At 59.7% G+C, this 24,227-nt stretch overlaps 1 long non-coding RNA gene across 1 annotated transcript in view; it reads left to right on the top strand.

The window, feature by feature from the left end:
* The first annotated feature begins 10,165 nt into the window (after positions 1-10,165).
* The window catches only part of LOC125154464 (uncharacterized), a 104,984-nt gene continuing 90,922 nt past the window's right edge, over positions 10,166-24,227 (top strand). The window contains exons 1-2 of the long non-coding RNA XR_007147797.1: positions 10,166-10,229; positions 13,013-13,084. This is a non-coding gene — a long non-coding RNA (uncharacterized LOC125154464). The remainder of the gene's footprint in view (positions 10,230-13,012; positions 13,085-24,227) is intronic.

Here is a 24,227-nt window from a genome sequence, read left to right as displayed (position 1 = left end):
CCTCTGGGAGGGGGCTCAGTGCTCACAGCCGCTGGCCCACTCCAGCCTCCATCTATGTGGGCAAGCCTCCAGGATGCACTGAAGGCCATGCCTGGCTTCCCTAGCCACCTGGCCAAGGATCAGGATAGGCCAGAAGTGTTGTCGAGCCAGTGCTCTGGGAGCTGCTCTGGTCAGCGACCCCCATCATGGTAATGATGATGGTGCTGGTGAAATGGTGATGGTGATGATGGTGATGTTGATGGTGATGATGGTGGTGGTGATGATGGTGGTGGTGATGATGATGGTGATGGTGATGGTGGTGATGGTGCTGGTGAAATGGTGATGATGGTGATGGTGATGTTGATGGTGATGATGACGGTGATGATGGTGATGTTGATGGTGATGTTGATGGTGATGGTGATGATGGTGATGTTGATGGTGATGATGACGGTGATGGTGGTGATGGTGATGATGGTGATGGTGATGTTGGTGGTGATGATGTTGGTGGTGATGATGGTGATGGTGGTCATGGTGATGGTGCTGGTGAAATGGTGATGATAGTGATGGTGATGATGGTGGTGGTGATGATGGTGATGGTGATGATGTTGGTGGTGATGATGTTGGTGGTGATGATGGTAATGGTGATGGTGATAATGATGGTGATGGTGATGCTGACGGTGATGGTGATGATGATGGCAGTGACCTGGGTCCAGGTCTGATCACCACCATGGAGAGGACCTGAACTACAGAAGAAGCCTCAGGAGCCATGAGGGGTCTGAGACCCACGTGGCTTTGCCTTGGTCTCCAGAACAGAGCTGCAAAGTGAGGCTCAGAACAGCTGGTGCCCAAGGACCCAGGACAACCCTGAAGGGGAGCAGGTGGTGGCTGTGCCAGGCGGAGCAGTGCCTCTCTTTCTGGAGCATCTTACAGACCTGCAGAACCAGCTCTTCTCCAGAGACAAGCGGGGAGAGCTCAAGACCTTTCTCGGCCAGACTTCCCTGCACACCCAGAGGCATATGTGCAATATGTGGTCATGCTTTCTAAACATGGAAACCCCAATCAAGACGTCCATTTATCAGGTATGTACCGTGTGCAAACCAATGATCTTACCTGGGCCATCTCCTGTGAGCCACTGAGATGGGTGCTGTGTGGCCTCCACCGCCCAGCCAAGATGACGTGGGACTCGCAGGAAGCCATCCTGCTCAAGTGAAAGGGCAGGGACCCCCCCCTCCCAGGCCTTCGTCCCCAGTACCCAGGCTGCCCCGCATGCCCCCAGTCACCCTTCTGTGGGCCCGCAGGGGTCTGGTGAGCCCGAGGCACTGTGCCAGTCTCGGGCACATCAGAGAAGTACATCCTGTGGTGACCGAATGCACATTACACTCCCTCCTGGCATCTGTTCCCTGGCAACTTGTATCGGCCTGGGAAGAATGTCCGGGAGCTTGTCAGTGTCTGCTGCTTGTCCTGAGGGCTTTCCCTGTGGGCGCTGGGCCTGCAGTCCTGAATCATGAGCATCTGGACCATCAGCCAGATGCCCCCTGGCTCCCTCCTCTGTCCCTGTTTGTCTTTGTGCAATTCAGACTCTCCCAGATTCCTTGGAAACAGGGCCACGACCAGCAGCGGCACAGAGAACAGAGAACAGGAAGCAGAGAACAGAGGGTACGGGGCAGAGGGCAAAGGGCGAAGAACAGAGGGCAGAGGAATGACCTCCCTGAGCTACTTCCTTCTCTACTTTCCTCTAGTCCTGGGGACCCTGACCCTGCGTGGCCTCAGAAGCAAGTGCCCCCAACCCCGGGACCCTTCTGTCCTGGGGCTGTGCTCCAAGCCCTTCCATCCCGCTGTGCCTGCAGCCCACCCATCATCTCAGGGACCAGCTCAGGGCCAAGTCCACAGCCTAGGGGTCTAAAGGGCACTCCCTCACCCCGCACCGCAGGGGTAGTTGGGGGTCCCCCCGGACGCTGGTTCTGTGATCCTTTGTCGATTGGTTCCACGACCTGAGTTGCTGCACCCAGGAGAGGACTTGGAAGTTGGCACAGCGGAGGGAGGCCCGCCCGCCAGGACCGGGTGGGTGCCAGGAGCAGACCCAGCTCTCTGAGGACGAGCAGGCCAGCTCCCCACCCCTCAGCCCCCTTCCAGGGACCATTGAGGGTTCTCACCACAGGCTGCTGAGCTGTTTGCAAGCAAATAAAGGGGAGAGAGGTTGAGAGGAAGCCTTCCCTCCTGTAATTAATTCAGGTTAAGTTGAAACAGGCTTGCAGAGTGCTGACGGCACACGGGTGCAGTGCCAGGCGCCCAAGGCTGGAGGCCTCCGAGGGTCTCCGTCCTGCCCCCTCCTACGGGGGGCTGGCTCGGACCGTGACCAGAGCTCTTGGAGGTGGTAGACATGGGGTGGCATTAGCTCCCCATCTGGGACCCCCAGGTCATCCCGAGGAGCCACGGGCCCAGGAGGAATCAGCAGCCCCTACCTAGCCAGGTGCAGGAAGGAGGGGGGACGAGATGTCCGTGGCTCCCAGGCCACGTGGTCCGATGGTCTCGGAGAAGCCACGGAGGGCCCTCCTCGAGACCTTCCACTAAAGCTCTGTTCTTGGCTGAGTCCCGCAGGGGACGTAACAGTGAAAACTTGGGTTTGCAGTTTCCAAACATTTCTGCATCTGATGCCTGAGGACGTGTGGTGCCCCAACGTTGGAGGGGCCTGGGTGCAGAATGCCTGTGGGCACGAGTGACTTACCCTGGTGTCGGGGTCCTGCACCCCAAACCCTCTGGTTCCATGAGGTCGTCTCCAGGCAGCACGGCGGCCAACGGTGACGTTGGCATTTGACACAGAAAACTTGCAGACCCACCGTGGGAGTGGGAGGCCCCATGTCCGTCTCCCCTTCAGTGACGTCTGTGCCCCTACCCCTCCCTGCCCCCCTCTCCCCTGCACCCCTGTCCCCACTCACATAGCACTGCTCACTGGTCACAACTTCCTCCTGGGTTGGCTGTAAAAACAAAAACAAGACCAGACAGCCAGGGGGAAAAAAAAAAAACCCAGAAATGATCACTCCTTCGTATCATCTTTTAAAAAGCAAGAACAGTAGAAATCTCCGGGGTACATTTTGCTTTGGGTGCAAACTTCGACCCAGGACAAGTGGACGTTGTGTCTGCAAAGGTGGGGGAGTGGGTGAGAAGGGGCGACATAGCGCTTGGTCCCCTGGGGAGACTTACACGGGGTCTGTCTCCTGCCCCCAAAGACCCAGTACGAGGCGCCATGAGGACGAAAATGGGTGTGAACAAATAACAGTGAGTAAATCATTTTACTGCGAAACTGAACTGGAAGAGAAATGATTGTTATGAATATAATTTCAGTGAAATGAAAGACAGAGAATTGAAAACTGGTATCAGGGTTGGACAATTGAGCCAGGATTAATTATGTGAGATTAATAGAGTTTGCTCTGGAAACTACTTTCTGGTTGAACATTAATCAATGAAGGCAAGGTTATAGTAACCGTTTTTATATTTAAATATCATTGAGGCCCACACATCTTCCCTCTGCGTGCACACCCATGTGCCTGCGCACACAGGCTCACACAATGCTCTCACACGTGCACACGCACACACGCGTGTTTCCACACACTTGCACAGGCACATACACACGCATGCACACACGTGCACACACGTTTACATGCACATCCATGCACACATACGCAACACACGTACAGGCCCTGTCCAGGGCCTGCTAAGTTCTCCCTCCTTCGTTAGAACACGTCTCTTTTTTAGGGGAAAAGTCAAGCCTCTGGGGTCAGAGGGACCTGCTCTCCGGCTTCAGGGCTTGTCTGGGACTGAACGGGAGTTCAAATCCTTATCAACATTCCCCAAAACTTTCTCCGCGCCAGCCTGGTGAGCCATTTCTCCCTAGGAATTTGTCCATTTCATCTAAAATTACCACTTGGTTGACATAAATATAATTATTATATTATAATAAAGTAATTCAGTTGACATACAGTAGAGAAATGATGGAGCCCAGTGGGGTCGGTCTGGCCCAGGCCCCCTGTCGGCTGCCCCCAGGGCTCCCTGCCCCTGCCCTCGGGGCCTCTGGGTTGCAGACTCCCAGCCTTGTTGAAGGAGGTCCCCTGTCGGTCCCCACCCCTCCACTGGGGCCTCTCCCACCTCCTGGACAACCTTGGGCCCTCCCCCTGCTCTCCCAGGGAAGGACCCCAGCCTGTTCCTCTCTGACCGCCTGGCTTCTTTGGGCCCAGACTGGAGATGGAGGGACTGGACCCCAGATCTGCCCGTGGAACCTGGCAGGCTTCACCCAGCTCTGCCTCGCACCTGCCGTGGCACCTCGGGCTCAGGCGGGGCGCTCTGCCAGGGACCCCGGGGCGACCCAAGGTGCACAACTCCTGGGATTCTGCAAGATGCCCTTCCGCGGGCCCAGCTCTGTCCGCTTCACCCCAGGGGGGTGGGGTTTTGGAGGCAACATCTTCCTCCCCTGTCCAGATACTCCATGAACGTCATGAGACAGCACTGGGGCATGTGGGGTGGGGCCCCTCCCGACCCCCGTCCAGTTTCCTGAGTGTGGAATCGGAGGCAGGTTGACCTGTCTCCATTTGCCCCTCGCCCACGAGAGACCCAGAGCTCTGCCACCAACGGGTGAGGGCCCACCGCCCGTCACTGTGCATCAGCTGTGTGGTCACCTGGGAAGCGTGCCCCTTGCCAGACCCGAGTATGAGGAGGGCAGGGGCGGGTCTGTCTGGGCCCCTGGAGCCACGCCTCGCCCTGGACCCACCGGGAGTGGGGGTGGGGGTGGGGGTGGGGGTGGCTAGGGGCACAGCCTCCCCCTCCCCTGCTCACTTCACAGCCCCGGGCGGATGCCTGCCTTATCTCTCCCGGGCCTCTCCGGTTTCAGCCTAGTATTTGTTCTGACATTAGGTGGGGTTTATCTCCTGCTCTGGCGTGTCAATAAAACCCCAGACGCTGCTGGGAAGTCTCTCGGAGGCTCTGGGGCCCCCTGGGGCAGGTTGCGGGGGGGGGGGGGGGTGTCACAGCACATAGAGGGGACTTACTTCTCCCCAGACCCCAAGCAGCAGAGGGCGTGAGGGTCTGCGTCCAGAAGCTGCCAGGGCAGTTTCGCAGGTGCCTCTGTTGCTGCTTTGTTTTAAGGGTGCAGGTGCCCAGAGCAGAGAGGTAAGTGAGCCTGCAGCCAACCAGGTACAGGAGTGGTGGTGGGCAGGCAGGCAGGCGGGAGCCTTGTCACATCCCCGCAGCACAGCCCAGGCCTGGTGGTCCCGGCCGCCTTGTACCATACTTGCCCTCTGCAGAGTGGCTTTTTCCCAAAAGAATTTTCTGGAAAGACCTTCTCCGCCCCCTTTCTTTCTCAGATGACCCTCTGAGTGTAGGGCCTGCTCATCTGGCATGAGTGCAGAGGTCTGGGGAGATTGGCTGCGGCCTGAGGACCCCGATGGAGGGGACAGGCCCTCTGTTCCCCCCCCGGGGCCTGGGGCCTGGAGCGGACACCAGCCAGGAGCACCACTCCCGTGCCTCGTCCCCTAACCCAGCTCTGTCCCCTCGCTTGGTGGCCCAGAGGCCCCGCCCGTCGGCTGCCCAGGCCCTGAGAGGAGGATAAGCTCTCAAACCAGCCCAGACCGGGCCCTACCGAGGCCCTCCAGCCAGGAACACAGTGGGCCAGAAACACGGCAGGTGTCATCGGAAGTCTGATTAGATCCTCCGCGGAGCTGGAAACGTAAATATTGATAGAAGTCGGGAGGCCTCAGTGATCCCTGCCATGAGCGATGATGTCACCTCCAGCACCTGTTTGTGGGCAGAGCTGTGGGGACACGTGACAGTCCTTCCTGCCAACACCAAGTGGAGCTGATAGTGCGGCCGCCCGCAGGGCTCCCGGGGAGGGCCCCGGGGTGAGGACGAAGCACGTGGCTGGGCAGGGTGTGTGCTGAGCTGGGTCCCGGCCTGCAGGCCCTGCCCAGCCCAGCTGGCCCGGCCCGGCCTTGGCCAGCGGACGCGGGGCCAGACAGAGCTGCTCTGGGCCTCCCGGAACTTATCTTGAGTCAATAGGACGCTGGGCGGTTATGGAGGCTGTTGACAAGAGCCCGGAGACAAGGGCCGCATTCAGGCCGCAGCCCGGTTCCCCGTGAGCTCAGCCGCTCCACAGCTGGGGCCGGGGACAGGCTTGCACCCACTGCCAGGCCTGCTTTCCCCTCGGGTCGAGGGGGGGCAGGCGGGGGACGGGTGCAGAGCGCCAGAAGAGGGGCCCAGGGCAGCTGCAGGGGCCTCGGAGGCAGCACAGTCGCCCTTCCCGCGTTCCACGTGGGACGTGGTCAGTGCACCGGCCCCCGCGGGCTCGCCTTCTGCCAGGAGTGACAGGTTCCTAGGCAAACGCGTGTGATGGTCAAAGAGGCTGGGAGGTCACCGGAGTGAGAGAGCGCAGACCCCGGGATTTCTGGAGCCTTGGGCTGCGCTAAGACCTTGGGCCCGAGGACACGCCTGGTGTGGCTCCGTGGGTGGGAGTGGCTGCTTACTCGTGGCTGCCCCCGCCGTGGACAGGTGACCACGGTCTGGGACAGGTTGTCCATTTGGCCACCGGCCAGCGATTCTCGACCTTGACACGTGCGCAGGCCCCCGGGGGGTCTTGTTTGGACACAGCTTCTGATTCGGGAGGTCTGGGGCATCCCCAGCCTCCTGTGCTGGTGATGCCACTGCTTTGGGGGCCCCAGGCTGAGTGCCAGGCTGAAGAGGACGAGGGCGGAGAAGCCGCCTCTGAAGACACGGCCTTCAAGTTGAGGACGTTTAGTTCTCCAAAGAGCCCGAGTGGGGGGGGACGACTGCCTCCCCTCTGGTGGGAAGGGCACAGGGCAGGGACCCTCGAGAGCCGGCGACCTGGGGTCTCGGGGTCAAGCAGGCCTCTGCCACGAGGCTGCAGGGCTTGTCCTCCGGGGCCGCGGGGCTTCAGCGGGGCCTCAGTGGGTCAGTGCTGTCTTCCCCGGACCCTTCACAGGAAGCGCACGTCCACCCGGCACCTCAGCCTGACATCCTCGGTGGCTGTCAGAGCACCGTAGGCCAGGGGCCTTCACGCCGTGGAGGTCCACTTCTCGTGGTCCCGCGGGCGGGAAGGGCACGGTCCTGCGTGGGGTCCGGCCCCAGGCCCCGCCGCCCATCGGCCGGGCAGCTCCTCCTCCTGGCTTCTCCGCACGAGGGTCGCTCTGGGACCACAAAAATGAGCCCTCGTCCCTCAGGGCAGCCTTGCAATCATCAGCAGATCGGAGCCCGGACCCGCGTCCCCACCTCCACCCTTCTGAGGACCGCGCTGAGGGACGTGTCCTAGGTCCTCGGGTCACCATGAAGGGGGGGCCCCCAGCTTCTGCAGCCAGAATCTGCACACGGGTGGACCATCCAGTGACCGTCTCCCTGCCCCACGCCCACACCAGGCGCCCCCTGCCTCAGCCTTCTTGTGGGCTCTGATGTGAGGAGCCCCAAACCAAGGCCGACGTGGGGGTCTAAGCCTCTGCTGGGGGAGGACGTTGAGACTTAGCTGGAGGCGACTGGGGGCCACGGCCAGGCTCTTGGGGGGTGGGGGCTCCCTGGGCGGGCAGCACAGACACGGCTTCTCCCTCCAGCTCAGAGCATTGAGGATGGAGGGGCCTCGAAGGGGTGGTGAGGAGCTGGGAGGAATGAGCACCTGCTGGTCATCTGAGCGGCCGAGAAATGCTCTGTGAGCACTGCACCGTTTGCTGGGACGACCCGGGAGCAGAGCAGGGTGACCTCTGCCCTCAGGCGTGCAGGCTGTAAACAGCAAAGGGTCAGAGGGTTCGGTCTGTCCTTGAGGAGGGGATTCCACCAGAAGCTCAGGCTGTCCTAAAGATGTGCAGAACTGGGCTCCGGAGGTCACTGAGATGGCAGGTCGGGCACCTGAGGGCTTGGAGCTTTATGGTGGCGGCAGTGACACTGATAAGGGTCATCACAGAGCACTTTGCACCTGCTGCGGTGCCACTCGCCTTACAGGACACAGCTCCCAGGTAAGCCCTCTTGGCCACCAGACAGCCTCTTCTGCAGGAGTGGGGGGGAGGCCTGCCCTGGGCCACACACAGGCAACCAGCAACATGGAACCCAGGTGTGCCCAGCCCCAGCCAGGAGAGCCCAGAGGACCCCAGGGGGACGCCACCCCACGCTTGTGTCCTTAGGACGCCAGACAGCCAGTATGCTCTGCAGAGGTGGCCTTTGTGTCTCCCTCGCCACCCAGCCAGTGGGGCTCCAGCTGGGTCTGTACTGAGCCCTGTGCCCCCAAGACCTGGGAAAGTGTGTGGTGAGTGGGGCAGACCCGTGTCTCCTATCTCAGCTCTGTAGCTCAGGGAGACTCAGCTATCTTCCCGGGCCCCAGTCTGCTCCTCTGTGGAAGGAGTCGGAAGTCCTCTCGGAGAGGGGCTGCACGAGGGCTGACATCACCGATGTCATTGCCCACCTAGGTGCTCGTGGAGGCGTGGCTCATGCGGACCGGTTCGCTTCGACATCCCTGTGGGAGAACGCGATGCTGCGGGCCCTCGGTCTGTCCAGGAAGGGCTCTGGCTGGCTCCCGGTCCGCCGGCTGCCTAGGGGCTACCGCGTCTCCCCGGCCTGTGCCCAGAGCACAGCCACCCCGAAAGCCCCAGCCAGGCCCTGGCCAGTGCCCTGCGCCCATCAGCTCCAGCGGCCAGCTGCACCTGAGTACTTAATTTGTACTCATTCTCACGCCTTTAATACACACAGCCTGAGACAACATTGCCTGGAAGATGAGCTTATCTATGATACAGTTTTTGTCATTTTTTGAGGAAAAAAGCCTCACATTTCAGCATTTCCAGCTACTTCCCATTTCTTCCCCTCTGTTCGGTGTTTGTTGCTAAATGGATGGACAGGAATTCTGGGAGAAACTCAAGGCCATCCGCCCCGTTTCACAGTAGTGCGTTCTCAGTCTGTGTCTGCTCCCACAAGCCCCCCCCCCCCCCCCCCACCGGGGATGTGCTGATGTGTCCTGCTCTGGGACAAATTCCTGACACGGGGTGCCATGGGGGCTCAAGCACATGGCCAGCCGAGGACATTTGCCACATGTGAGTTGCGGGCATGTCTGGCTCTGAGGCCCCTGCCCCAGTGTACTCGCATCAAGGCTCTGTCTGTGGACCCCAGAAGTGCTGGCCCAGTAATGCATCAGGAGTGACCCCCAACTGACTGCGTCATAAATATGATCAGTACTCCAGCCTTGTGGTCTCTCAGAGGGGCCCAGTGCAGGCAGGCCGGGGGCCAAGGGCGTGTCCTCTTGCAAAGGCTCCTGTTCTCAGCGATGCCCTCACACTCCTGCTGCCTGAAATCTCCTCCCAAAGAAACCACCTGCACCCCAATCCTTGTCTCAGGCTCTGCTTTGAGGGAACCTCGGCAAGAGGATCATGTCTGTTTCCATGTGTGAGCATGTGTGCATGTCATGTACCTGTGTGTACACGCATACACAATTAGGTTTACATGTGTAGGGGGTAGGCTGGCTAATGTGCCCCTCCCCCCCCCAAAAAAACTGCTCAGATATCCACATCCTAATTATTGGAAACTGGCAATGTCACAGGTGAGTATATATGACAATGGGGCTTTGATCTGAGGTGCGCTGTCTTGGGTTAGGTGGGAGGGCCCCAAGTGCATCAGGTGCACAGGGAGAAGGGGGAAAAGAGGGCGGGGACAGGTGTTTCGGGCAGAGGAAGTCTCCAGGCCAAGGCCAAGTGGCAGGAAGGACGTAAACGGGGGAGAACTGGAGAGGCTGAGGAGGGATAGTGTGCAGTGCCAGGATGGGGGCGGGGAGGCAGGGAGCCAGGCAGTGCAGAGCCCGAGGGGTCGCCCCCGCTAGGCTCTGGGGGCGGAGGGGCGGCGAGCGGCCGAGATCGCCTTGTCAGCCCGTTTCATGACAGACGGGGAAGGGCTGACCACTGGCTCCAACCTCCAGGATTCACATTTAGGAGAAAGCCCAACTCAAACTACCTGAGGTAATAAAGGCGTGTATGGGCTCTTGAGACTGGGACGTGGGCGCTGATGTGGGCTTCAGGGCCCGTGCGATCCAGCGCTCAGAGAGGCTACGTTGCACCTGGCTTACCCACCGCGACTGACCACCCGGCACCTGTGCCGGGCTATTGCCATCTCATTGGCTGGGGCCAGGTCACATGCCCACGGATGAGCCAATCCCAGGGCCAGGGGCGGGGCTTCAGATCCAGGTTCCGGCTGCTCCAGGGGCTCGCTCCCTCCTACCGCCCCAGGTGAGGGTCAGGGTCTGCGGAGCGGGGTGGTGGAGGCCCGCCAAGGGGGGCCCCAGAAGTGGAGGGGCAGAGGAGTGGGGTCCGTGCCCCAGGTCTGGGGGCGCTGGGGCTGGGGGCCTTGGAGCACGTGCGCTGGGTCTTCCCTGGGTTTGCGGTGAAAGCGCAGAGCCGCGCCTCTCCCGGCGCCTCTTCTGGCGGTTGCTCTGTGCATGTGCGCACTCGCTTGTGCACGTGGTGGGCGGGTCCCCCTGCGTGCACACGTGTGGGTTCCGGGGTGCAGATGCTGCGGTGGACGTGTGTACGCATGCACATGTGTGCGCCTGCGTGTGTGAACCAGGGTGGGGAGGTGGGGCCGCGTTCCCCTGCAGACCTGCGCTTGAGCCGCCGCCAAGTCGTCTCCATTGTCATGTCAACCAAATATTTTCAGCCTCCACGCCCAGGAGCCTCCGGAGCACGCTGTCTCCTCGGCTCGCAAACCCCGGCCAGACTTCCAAACCGCTAGGCAGATTTCGATCCCCTTTTTTTAGCTGCCGAATGAAAAAAATAAGCAAACACAAATCTGCTGATCCCAGGCCTCCTCCTCTTCTGGAGAATTTAATTTCTGAGCTTTGATCTGATACCAGGACCCAGAGGACTTGTTATTTCTAAATAATGAGCTGAATGTTTGTGCTCTGAGCCTGAACTTTTCTGGTTTGGGGAAAAATATGACTTTCCATAGAAGTTCTTTGATGCGGCCAGTGGTGTTGTCCACACAGGGATGAAAAGGCCTTTGAGAGGGCTGGCGGCGGGCGGGGGCGGGGAGTGGGGCGGGGGGGGGGGGGGGGGGGGGAGGCAGGGCCTGAGGCAGCAGGGCAGCCCTTAGGAGCAGGCCCCTGAGGGGCCTACCCCGCAAAGCTCCAACTTGGGGGTGGAGGAGGGGCAGCTAGGTCCTGCCCCTTCCGTGGGGGAGTGGGGGGGTGGGAAGGGGGGAGGCCTTGCGCTCCCTGAGCTCCAAGGCCAGATGGTCAGGGACTTGGGGGCAGGATCCCCCGAGGCCAGCATGCACTGGGTGTCCAGGGTGAGCCGTGGGGCCCACTGCCGTTGTGCTGGGGAGATCCCAGGCCACCCCTCAGGACTCTTTTGGAGGAGATTCTCCTACCACCTTAGTCCCTCAAACCGAGATTGGGGGCTGGACCCCTGCTCTAAGGGCGGGGCTGCTGAGGGGTTGTCACTGGCACTGTGGCCTCTTTAGGAGACAGAGCTGGTCAAGGTGCAGCCTCCTGGGAGGGTGCAGGGCCGGGTGAGCAGATGCCCTGAGCCGCTCTTGTAGGGGCCCTGGGCCTGCACTGTTTCAGCCACGGTGGTCCAAGGCTTGGTGAGGGTGCTCAGGGGAGGGGAGCCCACTGCTTCGTCGCTGCCCCAGGGTGCCTTGGCACCTGCAGGGTTGCCGCACTTTCCCTGGGAAATGATCGTTCCAGGTCAGGGCTTGGGGCGGGCCCGGGGCCCCCTCCTTGCCCAACCCCAGCAGTGACTTCATGCCCCGGGAATGGCTGATTTCACACTTCAGATAGCATTTCTCCTGGAAAGCAGCCCTACAGGCTGCAGCAGGCATCACCGGAGGTCAGGAGGCAAACACTGTCAGTCATCTGCCACGGTGCTGAGCTCCAGGCAGCCGGGGGGAAAACACCCCCTGTCTCTCTGCCCTGAACCTTGTCCTCCCTCGTCTGCTGGCGGAGTGGAGGCCAGGCCAGCCAAGGTCTCTGCCCTTCAGGGCTCAGACGCGCCGGAGGCTCAGTGTCCTCACCGCCCTCCCTGCCCAGGAGGGGAGCCCCTGAGCCAGCCTGACCTGGCCTGGGTGTTTTCTGCTGTGGTGTCGCGGGTGGGGGCCCATGGGTCCTCGAACCATTGAGTCGTGGGTCTGGGCCCACTGAGACATGGTCGAAAAAGAAATGGAAAAATGTAATTAACAGGTAGCATAGTCACATGGGTCACAACTCTAGTCAGGCTTGCAAATAACAAGGAGCCCAGTGGGGAAACCAATGAAATGCAAATAAAGTGTGGGCTTCAGCTAACCACTTCCCTTATTGGCTCATGAATTGCGACAGACGCACCACACGCATGGAAGATGTTAGTGACAGGAGAGAATGGGTCCTGGGGTTCCTGTACAGCTTTTCTGTAGACCTGAGAATGTTCTAAAAGAAACTATAGAGAGGTGGGCCTGACCACGCAGGCATTCTAAGGAAATTGGACTTTTGACTCGTGCTTCTGCAAGTGCTGTCCCGAGGGCCACTGATGCCGCGGGGCCCAGACAGGATCTCGCAGCCCAGGGGGGGGCGGTGGGGGTCAGACCAGAGGGCAGTGGCCAGTGGGGAGCAGGTGTGAGTGGAGGGGGTGGTTCTGAGCGCCTTGCCTGCAACGCCTGTGGGTCTTTCCGCTGGGGAAGCCTTCTTGCTGGGATCCTGCTGCCGAGTGCCTGGCTGTGTGGGGGGCCCCAAACCTTGATGTTGTCGTCCTCCCCCCCGGTGGCATTGCCAGCCCTGCTGAACCTGCCCTGTGTCTTAGCGGCCTCCCTCTGTTTCTCAGCACCCCTGCTCGCACCATTTCACAGCTGTACCTGCTTCATAGGAGAGGCACCGAGCTCCGGCCTCCACGCCCTGGCCGTTTGGCCGTCCGATGTGTACAGGCAGAGGCCTTCTCCCACCTGGCTGACCAAAGCCCAAATCAGACTCTTCATTCGTTTTAAAAACTGTGTTTATTTTATGGACCCGATATGATTTAACAGTTTCCTATTAATGGGCTTTTAGGTCATGTGAATAATGATGCAGCGAATGACTTTGCATGGGACTCATCCACCTGTGTGCGGCTGTATATACCGGGTAAGTGCAGCTGTATACACGGGGGGAAGTGCGGCTGTATACATGGGGGGGACGTGCGGCTGTGTACACGGGGTAAGTGCAGCTGTATACAGGGGGGGAAGTGCGGCTGTATACACGGGGGGAGGTGCGGCTGTATATACCGGGTAAGTGCAGCTGTATACATGGGGTAAGTGCGGCTGTATACACGGGGTAAGTGCGGCTGTATACACGGGGGCGAAGTGAGGCTGTATACACGGAGAAGTGCGGCTGTATACACGGGGGGAGGAGCGGCTGTATATACCGGGTAAGTGCAGCTGTATACACGGGGTAAGTGCGGCTGTATACACGGGGGGGGAAGTGAGGCTGTATACACGGGTAAGTGCGGGTGTATACACGGAGAAGTGCGGCTGTATACACGGGGGGAGGTGCAGCTGTATATACCGGGTAAGTGCAGCTGTATACACGGGGTAAGTGCGGCTGTATACACGGGGGGGAAGTGCGGCTGTGTACAGCGGGTAAGTGCGGCTGTATACGGGGGGGGGGGAGAAGTGCGGCTGTATACACGGGGGTAAGTGGGGCTGTGTACACGGGGGGATGTCCGGCTGTATACACGGGGTAAGTGGGGCTGTGTACACGGGGGTAAGTGCGGCTGTATACGGGGGGGGGGGGGAGAAGTGCGGCTGTATACACGGGGGTAAGTGGGGCTGTGTACACAGGGGGAAGTCCGGCTGTATACACGGGGGAAGTGCGGCTGTATACACAGGGTAAGTGAATCACTGGGCCAGAGGACACAGGTGTTTACCCCTCGTATTGGTGGTGACACTTCCCGACTGTGAGGGTCGCACTAACTTGTGTGTCTGTCAGCTGGGTACGAGAGTGTCTGTTTTCCCACGAGTTCACTGATATGGAAGGTTGTCCAGCACTTTGCTCTTTCATGATCTGATAATTAAGTGGAATCTCCCTTAGTTGTTTTGTTTTTAATTTTTTTAATGTTTATTTTTGAGAGAGAGAGACAGCACAAGCAGAGAAGGGCAGAGGGAGAGGGAGACACAGAATCCGAAGCAGGCTCCAGGCTCTGAGCTGTCAGCACAGAGCCCCGTGTGGGGCTGGAACTCACAAGCTGTGAGATCATGACCTGAGCCAAAGTCAGACGCTTAACTGACTGAGCCCCTCCCTTAGTTCTAAGTTACATTCTCTTGTTGTATGACTGAGCATCTCGTTAAAAAGCCAGTTGCTTATTTGGATTCTTTTCCCATGTTTCAGTTAGGTTGCCGGACTTTATCTTATTGTTTTGTAGGAGCTCTTTACATATTTTGGAGATTAGTTCATGGTTTATTATAAAATTGTTAATATCTTTACTCCAGTTGGTTTACTGTCTTTCGGCTTTACTCGTAGTATCTTAATATTTTCTTTATGTATATATCTTGCGTGTTTCTCGTTATGTTTATTCCTAGGCATTTGTTGTTTTGCTGCTACTAAAATATGCTGTTTAATCTCTCTGCTTGGTAACTGAGGCCAGCACTCTTGGCAATGCTAAATAGGGTCAAGCCAACCAACTGGGCAAATGACAAATGTTTAATGGGCACCCACCTATCGTTTAAAATATTCTCTGAGTGAAGAGGCTTTATTGGGTGTTGAGGAGACCCAGAGATGAAGATTTAGTCCTTGTGAATCATTCAGAATCTATTGAAAAAGACAGGACCCCAAAATGCCCATCGGATGGTGACCGGTGGGTGATGCCAGGCAAGTGGTCGGGACCGGCTTGTCACAGATGAACTGTGCTTGCTACTCAGGCACCTGAGGGGTCGGGCCACCCAGGGGGCAGCTGGGCAGCTTGCTGAACCGGGTGGGATTGCTGCCCGGGTGGAACCTGGGCCCGGGACGTGGACCGGCCATTTCCACATGACAAAGGAATACACACCGTGGACGTGAAAGTTCCCCAGTGCCTGAACAGCAAAGTGGCGAAGGATCCTTTGGGGGATGAAACCCAGAGTGAGAGGGACTGCGGCTAGAAGAACCCCATTCCGCGGGAGAGACCACTGTGGAGAGCCGTCCCAGAGAACACATGCACAGCACATACAGCGAGAGCCGTGCGAGCCTGTCCTGCCCTCCTTCATCCCAGCAGTGCGCTGCGAGGGGGCCTACCGCCTGGCTCAGAGGGCGGGTTGGCAGGTTAGTTAGGCCATCCATACCTCGGGATCCCAGGCAGCTTTCCGCGTGGCATTTTGGAGCACGTAGTGACCTCAGGTGAGGTCGTAAAGACACGTATATGGCTACAGATGGCTGTATGCTTGAGTACGTATGTGGGGCACTGGCTGTGTGCGTGCATATGATACAACGAGAAACAGGATGGCAGCAACCACTTTGGAGAGAGAATTACCCTCTTGCTCCCGCAAAAGGCCACCTGACAATAAAGCAGTACCTTTGTCTCCGCCCGAGCTGTGGACCCACGTCGGGGACCCCTCGCTTGGATGCCCCGACACCTGCCGTGCTCCTGGCAGCCAGCACTGGTGGGTCGTGGGCCTGGGGGCCCAGCTGTCCCGCCAGCCACTTGGCGGGCTGTCGCTGCTCCGGGAACACTTGGCTGAGCAGCTGGGTCCCCCCCTGCCCCCCAGAACCCTGCGCACCTCTCAAAATGTCTGCTTGGGGGGACTCACAGAGGCCAGTTTGAGGCAAGGTTCTTGTTACTTTCTACGGAAAGCCGCCTGCTTTAAAAGTGTGTTTCTTTGGGGCACCTGGGGGGCTCAGTCGGTTGAGCGTCCGACTTCGGCTCAGGTCACGATCTCACGGTCCTTGAGTTCGAGCCCCATGTCGGGCTCTGGGCTGACGGCTCAGAGCCTGGAGCCTGCTTCCCATTCTGTGTCTCCCTCTCTCTCTGCCCCTCCCCTGTTCATGCTCTGTCTCTCTCTGTCTCAAAAATAAATAAATGTTTAAAAAAAAATTTAAAAAAAAAGTGTGTTTCTTTAACAAGGTACAAAAGCGAGATTGAGGTGAACTCAGCCGAGTGGCCGGGGCCCCTTCCTGGCTCCGACACGTGGCAGCGGGGGGCCTGCCAGGCCTTCCGCTCTCTGTGCCCGACTGCATCACCTCTGAGCTGCTCCCCACCTCAGGGCCGTCTGAGGTCGGACCAGCCACTTTGTGCTGCCTGCTGGGCGGTGCCTGGGACGACTGGTATCCCTTCCGCCCTCCCCTGTGGGTGACCCTCCTCTGTGGCAGGGTCCACAGCTGGGCGCCGGGCACTGGGCTTGACCAGGCTCTGGCCTCCCTCCCACGTCAGCGCCCGGACAGTCCTAGTGTGGGCAGAGTCCTCTTTCCTTGGCCGTCGGAGCAGGGACGTCCGTACCCACTGAGACCCCAGAGCCCTGCAGCCCGTCGCTTCCCCCTTCTGGAGGTTCTCACGGGTCCACGTTCCCCAGGCCCCTCGTCTGTCACAGTCACGCGTTCATCCACCCGGGCGGTCAGCTCGCAGCCTGCAGCAATGGGGCACCGCGCAGGGCACGTGGAGGTGAGCTGGGCCGGCGGGGGAAGCCTGCGGTCTTGCTGCCGGGTGCGAGGGCGCCCCACAACTCCGTGGCGGAAAGCAGCACGGTCCCTCCACGACCGCGGGTGGATTCTGTCCGCCGGGAATGGAGGGAGGGCCAGCTTGTCGGTAGGAGACCCACACCTCCCTAGGGTCCTGCAGGGAGAGCCACGGGGGAGCAGGGGTGGCCACACCGTGCGGCCGTGGAGGTCAGCCGCCAGGGCAGGGTGAGGGGCCGGGCGCGCAGGCCGGCAGGGACGCGGGCCAGGCCAGCACGAGGGGGACGAGGTCCGCCGAAAGCAGGTTCTGGGGACGATGAGATTCGGGGGACGTCACAAAGACTCACTCTGGCCACATCGCACGCGAGGGCCTCCCCTTTACGGGAACCACACCTCTCCTCGTGGTCTTGGCCTGAGGTGGCCGTGTGCGTGGCATGTGCCCCACGAGATACGCCCGCCAGGTCGACCGGGACGTGCGCAGCGAAACAACGCCCACACGTAACTCAAGCAAGACAAACATCTCGAGTAAGGCTCGCGGCACAGATAAGTGTGGGAGAGCTCCCGAGGCTCTACGTGCTGGCCAATCAGGTAGGTTTGCCCCCGAGTTACCGTGTGTCGGGAGATGACCTCATAACATTACAGCTCGTTACTGATTAATCTCGTTTGATACGGGGAGGCTGTCTGGACTTTTCGTAAGGGCTACTTGAAATTGCAGACTGGCCAAAGCTTTCGGAATCTTCTTGCGTTTAGTTTAGTTTTTATTTTGAGAGAGACAGAGAGAGCAAGCAGGGAGGGGCAGAGAGAGGGAGAGAGAGAGAATCCCAAGCGGGCTCTCAACCGTCAGCACAGAGCCCGACCCCAGGGCTCGAACGCACCAACCGTGATCTTAACCGACTGAGCCGCCCCGCCGTCCCTGAAGCTTCCAGAATCATGACGCGCATTTCAGGGTATTTGAAAAGCACAGGACACGGGCCGGCGTGCCGGGCACCCCGGGCTTGGTGATTACCTCAAGCTGCTGTGTAAGGAAAACCCCAGGGCTCTCGTTAACTGATGGCATGGAGTCAGCAGGTCTCGGGCCTGCTGGTGGGGCCGGCCAATCTGTCCATAAACCTCCAGCCTGGAGCTTCCTCGCCGCCTCCCAGGGGTGGAGGTCTCCGTCTGTGTATTCTGGAGGGTGGGTGAGGAGGGAGTACTTACGGAGAAAACGCCGAGGACCCCGAAGGCAGGGGAGCCACTGTGTCCCTGACCCGCTGTGTCCTTTACCGAGCAGTGTGACGACAGCCGGGCAGCCGCATCAGGTTCCCCACACGGGAACGGCTTGTTTCTGGGCAGGGGCCCCTTCCGGGGTCTTTGGGAGCTTGGCCCCAAGTGCCGGCTAGCTGGCGAGCAGAGCAGCAGGCCGGCTGGGCTGCTGCTCTGATGCCCGAAGTGTCCCAGAAAATAAGGGCAAAGACGGAGGAACCCAGCTCCAGCTGCACACAAGGGGAGGGTGTCCACGAGGAACACAGGGGCCAGACCAAACTGCCTTAACTGAAACGGGGCTGACGGCAGAAGGTACTGGGAGTCCCTGAGACACGGCAGGGTGGGGGTGTGTGTGTGTTTCTCAGAGTTGGTTTGATCCATGGCTCAGTGATGCTGTGAATTTCTTTCCATCTCCGTGTGCCTTCTGCATAGTTGGCCTCGTTCCAAATCCAGCTCTCCCTCATGGGCACAAAATGGCTGCTCCAGTTCCAGACTTGACATCTGAGGAAAGAGAAGGTCTGTGCCAACTGTCTACATAGGGAACCACCCTGACTGGACCTTTAGCTTATGCAGCCACGCTTCCCTGGGGCCTGGGACCAGGAGAGGAGGGTATGATGTATATGAGTGAGTCCAGGCCCTGTCTGAGAGAGGGGGCGCGGGCATCTCTAGGCCCCAAGCACGCGGGCTGTGGTTACTGGGATGGGGAGGGAGGAGGGATGTGGGCAGTCTTCGTGCTCAAGACCGTGGAGACAGGGCCAGAACTACGCATCCCAGGGCCGGACAGAACAGAGCCCGCGTGCTGCAGCAAGGCATTGGGTATTATTTCCTATGAGCTTGAAGGCGAGAGATGCCTTGCGGGCAGGACAGAGGGAGGTCTGTGCAGGCCAGTGTCCCCTGCCTCACCTGGGAGGAGTAGCATGTCCTGGCAGGAAGCTGGCCGTGAGGCCCCAGAGGGAGGACTTGCGGGGTGGGGGATGGGGAGTGGGGGGGGATGGTAGGGGGTGGATGGGGGAGGGGGAAGCCAGCACCCCTACCCACCCTCCTGACACTCAGCTCTGGCCCTCGCTCCGCCCATTCTGCCCTCACAACCGGTCAGTCGGGTGGGCACTTCTGCACTCCCCCCTTGCCCACGTGGAGACCTCGGCACAGAGCGGCAGCTCTCAGGATCACATGGCCAGTCCGCGGTGGCGGGATTCGAACCTAGTCCCGTCAGCCTCTTTCCAGCGTAACTCTCAAGCGCAGGGGCAGCTGCTCCGGGAGAGGAGACATGCAAGGTTGCAAGGTCGGGACAGCCTAGGTGTGGGTCATGGAGGCCGTGGGGAGGGAGCATGGACGGGGATCCCGGCCCCAGGGAGCTGCCCAGCTAGGGGCTCAGACCTGTGGCATTGGAGACAATAGAGCAAGGAGGTGGTCTGGCCAGGTGGGAGGAGTTGTGGGAGGCTCTGCAGGGGCTCATTCAGCACACCCCCCGCCCCACCCTGGGGTACCTCTGCCTCTCCGGTGAGCTCTTGTGCAGAAAACCGATGCGCGGCCCTAGAAATGAAGTTCATTTCGTTTGGCAAGTGTGATCGATCACTGCCCTGCAGGGAGACCTGCCTCCTGTCGTGTATAAACTCCCTTCAGCTCTCCCTCTGTCCTGTGCGATGTGGGGATTGCATTTTCCTGCCAGCCAGTTCCAACATGCTGCTGGTTTCCTCATTCATTAATGAGTGCCACACAGTCTCGGATACCTTTTGTGCCTGTATGTTAGTCACGATCTTACCTTTTAGGAACAACCCCTGAACACCCCCTGTCATCTGAGGTGGGGTCTGGGGCTCAGTGGGCAGGGCCTGGCGATCCTGGGGATCCTGGGGACCTGGGGAGGGCTCCAGGAAAGATGGAAATGTTAAGCTGGAGGGGGCTCGCACAGCCGCCCGCCTCGCCCTGCACCCCCCTCCGGAGAGCCCCCCATGGGGCTGGGATGTCGCAGCTGTCGGTGACCTGCTCATACAGGTGCTACTGCCTCCAGACTCCTGGCAAATTCACTCTCACTCACTCTTACTGCGGTGTTAGTGGCTGATGGACATTTTGGGGCCTTTCTGTGGGTACGCCCTTAAACCCGGAGGACACGAACAGTGTGCCCTTGACCTGGATCTGGGGGGCGCAACCCCAAACAGCCCTCCCTAGATTCAGAGTTTCTTCAACGTTCCTGTTTTTTAAACTGGATTTAATGGAAAATCCGAATTCGGTGCCGGAGGACATGTGTTTATTTTCATGCAAAACACTAGTGGGACAGGTTAGAATCTGTGTGGGATTTCCAGACTCCGTGGCTCCCTCAAAGGGGTGCCTGCAGGTACCAGTCTGAGAGACCTCCCTAGGGTCTCCCTCAAGGACGGCAGCTCAGGCAGGGGTCCCTCCTGGCCACCGCTGAGAGCAAGACCCTTTCTCAGCCTGCCTGGGAGTAGATCCAGAGACCCTAAAGTGGCGTTTGGGGGTGGACAGGGGAAAGGGGGTGAGGTCCAACGGGACCTGGACACCTGGGCTGACTCTGGCCTCCCGGCTCAGTCTCACCACGCATCCCAGTGCACAGTGGTCCTCCCGCCCACCCCACCAGAGCAGAGTGAGGGGCAGTGGCAGGCAGGGCCGAAGGGCTCTGCGGGGCCAGGAAGCCCGTCTGGGCTGGGGGTCAAGAGAGCTCACCCGGGCCTGGGCCCAGGTCTGAGGCCCCCCCGGGCCCAGTGTTTCTGCCCAGGCTGGAGCTGTACAGGCTGTGGGAGGGGCCAGGATGCCTCAGCCCACCCCCCCACTTGGTTTCTCTGGGCTGCACGCGTTCCAGCGAGACGTCTGGTGTTTCCCTGGCAGTGTCCCCTCGGAACCGGGGTGGCGGTAATGAGTTCAGGAGAACCGGAGTCCAGGGCCTTAGAAAGGCCTGGCCGAGTCACCTCAATTGGCGGAGGCCTCCCGCCGCCCCACTCCCCAGCTCCGTCGCCCATGGCACACATTTCAGGATGCCGACCCCCGGGAAGACCCTGCAGCCCAAACCTGGGTCCCTTCGGTCCGGGGGGCGGGGCTGGACAGGGGGCGGGGCTTGGGCCGAGGGGCGGGGCCCGATCACCACTCTGCGCGGGCTCCAGCCGGGCTCGGGCTCCGAGGACGGGTCCTTCCCTGGCGCTCTGCTGCCCCCTGGTGTCGCGGCGCGGGCGTGCACCTCTGGCCTCACCTGTGGGCGAGCAGGTGCTGTGCGTGTTCCTGGAAGGCCACCCTGACGCAGTGACAGGGAGAGGGTGGGGATGGAGGGGAAGCTGCCCACCCCTCTGGACTCAGCTTTCGTGCCTTGAGGGTCCCTGACAAGTGCGTTGCTGCCTGTGGTGTGGGACCACCTGCGCTGCACCTGGGGAGCCGTGGTGCTTCGCCCGTGAGGACATTAGCTCCCGCTGCATCCGCTCACTGTCCTGGGGCATGGGGAGAGCCCCCAACAAAGGTCTGGTGTGTACACGGAGCCTGTATTGTAATGGGGAAGGCAAGTGAACAAGGAAACCAATGCCCCAAATTGTAATGTACTTAATCAACCATAACGCCGTAGAGCGTAACATCATCATGTCTCATGTGGGAAGTGCAGTTATGAGCAAAGCCGTGGGAGAGGCCGGTGATTGCTGCCCTGCTGGGTTCCACGGGGTGACATTTCTATAGAGATGTGAGTGAGGACACGGAGTGGAGATCATCCCAGGCCAGGAGACAGTGGTGCAAAGGCCCTGGGGTGGGAGCAGCGGGAGCCCAGTGAGTGGGGGAGAGGCAGGCAGCACGGAGGAGAAAGCGGGGTGAGGACGAGCAGATCCCAAGGCCTCGTGGGACTGTAGTACAGACGTGGGCTTACTGTAGGTGTGTGAGAATCCTAGTGGGGACCCAGGGCACGACAGGGAAAGCGTGGGCACGGTGTGATTCTCGAAGTCCCACTGTGGCTGGAGCAGGCGGGGAGCAGGGCCCAGGGGAGAAGGCTGAGGGAGGAGTTGCCGGGGGGGGGGGGGGGGTGAAGGCTGACTCCCAGGTGTCAGGCCCAAATCACCCACAGGTGTGCTGGGAACAGGGCCAGGTGACGTTTTGTAAACGGCCCCCCCTTTGAGCCTCGGGTGACATTGCGCGCATTATCTCTTCATTTGGCACAATAACCCAGGGTGTTCCGTGCCTTATCTGACTTGATTGGCACAGCCACCTTGTGAGTCAGGGTTATTGCCCCCCTCTCAGACACAAGGAAGCAAACGCTGAGGGAGTGACACTGTCCCAGTTTCCATGGCAGCGAGCGTGTGGTCAGGGCTCACCCAGGTTAGGTCGTGTGTGTGCGCACGGAGTGGAAAACTTGGGAGGCAATCCGTATGGCGCGGAATTCACTATTTTAACTTGTACGGTTCAGTGTTCCAGTAGGCCGACAAGGCCGAGCAACATACCTAGTTCCGGAACACGCTCATCACTTCAAGAGGAAGCCCCTCACCCGTTAGCGGTCGCTCCCCAGTCTCTCCTCCTGCCTTCCCTGGGCTTCTCCAGATTCGCCTGGGTGTTTCCTGTAGCACTTGGCCCCGGCGACTGGCTTCTGTCACTCAGCACGCCTCTGGGCACGTCCGTGCGGTCACAGGGGCCAGCACTTCTGCACTTTTTATGGCTGCGTGATATTCCACCGTCTGGACAGGCCACGTTGTGCGCGTCCGCCCACCCATCCGTGGGCATTTGGGGCGTTTCCACCTTTTGGCTGCCGTGAGAGTGCGTCCACAGGTGTCTGCTCAGCCCCGAGACTCGCACGTACAAGTGGTCACAAGGCAAGTCTGTGCCTCCCTCTTGGAGCAGTGGCCGCACTGTTTTCCAAAGTCATGACAGGGAAACTACAGACCGGTATCCCTCACAGACGTAGAGTCCAAACAAAATTCTATAAAATGGGTACCAACGTGTGTAGGAAGAAAAATAGACCATGACCAAGGGCGCCCGTCCCAGGAACGCAGGGTGCTGTAACGTTTGCGAATCAATCAACGTAGCTGACCATGCTAGGAAGTCGAAAAGGACAGCCACGTAATCCTCTCCGTAGGTGCAGAAAAAGAATTTGACAAATTCCAATACCCATTCCCAACACAAACTAAGGATACAAGTAACCTTCTTTGACTTGATAAAGGGCGTCTGTTTATAAAACCCAGTGCTATCACACTGAGCAGTGAAGATTGAATGCTCTCCCTTTGAAGTCAGAACAAGGGACGGAAGCCAGGAGGGGTGGACGGCAGGAGGGTGGGGGGTAGGGAGGAGAAGGAAGAGGGAGGGAAGGAGGGGAGGAAGAAGACATCTTCAGGCTGAGAAAGGACCACTAATGGAGAGAAGAACTTAAGGACATAATTCAGGAAGGAGAAAACTGACCCGAAAAGGAAGGTCTGAGATGCAGGAATGGGCGGTCCGTGGAGAAAATGGCCAACATCTGGAAACTCTTTTCAAGCACTCACCGAGCAGGGCGATAAAAAGACAGGGGCCGTGCACAACCTGCACAACTGTACTCAGAAGCCTTGTGGAGTCTCATCAGTTACCACGTCCACCTCCACGCTGGAGGTGCCGACCACCCGGTAACGTCTGTTCTTCTCGTTGAGTCACAAACCCATCTGACAACCGGCGGTCTAAAACGTAACGCAGAGACACCGGACGGCCTGCGTCAGGGCCTCACTCTGGGCACATCAACGTTTGGAGCCTGATAATTCTTCGCGGTGGGAGCTGTCCTGCGTGCTGTAGGGTGTTCACCAGCATCCCTTCCTTTGCACAGTGCACACCGTGGGCACCGCCCCCCCAGTTGTGATCACCCGTGTTGCCTCCAGACTCTGCCATGCGTGTCCTGGGGAGGAGGGATCACTCCCTGGAGCACTATGGGGAACAGAGCAAGAAGGAGGACGGTGAGCAAACTGTGGCTGGCACCCACGTCCCTTTCGCGTTTTCCCCAACCGCTGTGCCCTTTGCTCCCTCTGTCCTCAGGCCTGGGTTCTGCCCTTGGCAGCCTGGGTCTGGCCTGTGGTGACCCTGCTTTGTGGCCGCACTTTCATCCCCAGCCCTGCCGTGTTGGGGGGCCCCTCGTGCGCTCAGCTGGGGGCAGTGGCACCGGGAATGTGGTCAGGGAGACGTGACCACTGGTAGGCCTGCGCGCTGGACCGGGACACTCGGGGGCTCCTTGCCCATCCTGGGAATGTGGGTTCGCTCCCCTCCCCCGCTCCCAGGGCTGCCCCGAGGACGTGGCCTTGAGATGGGGATGTGGCGGTGAGAACACCGGCTTCGTGCAGGCGACCGAGTCCAGCGAGGGCCTCTTCAGTGTGGGCGGGCGGATGCGGGCCGCTCGGAAGCCTGATTCCAGCCCCAGGGACTGCTGTCCCATCTCCAGGGGGAGCAGTCCCCCTTGGCGATGCCTTGGGAA

The sequence above is a fragment of the Prionailurus viverrinus genome, chromosome E3 (assembly GCF_022837055.1).
Source record: "Prionailurus viverrinus isolate Anna chromosome E3, UM_Priviv_1.0, whole genome shotgun sequence".
NCBI classification, from domain to species: Eukaryota; Metazoa; Chordata; class Mammalia; order Carnivora; family Felidae; genus Prionailurus; species Prionailurus viverrinus.
This window is presented reverse-complemented; position numbering and strand designations above follow the sequence as displayed.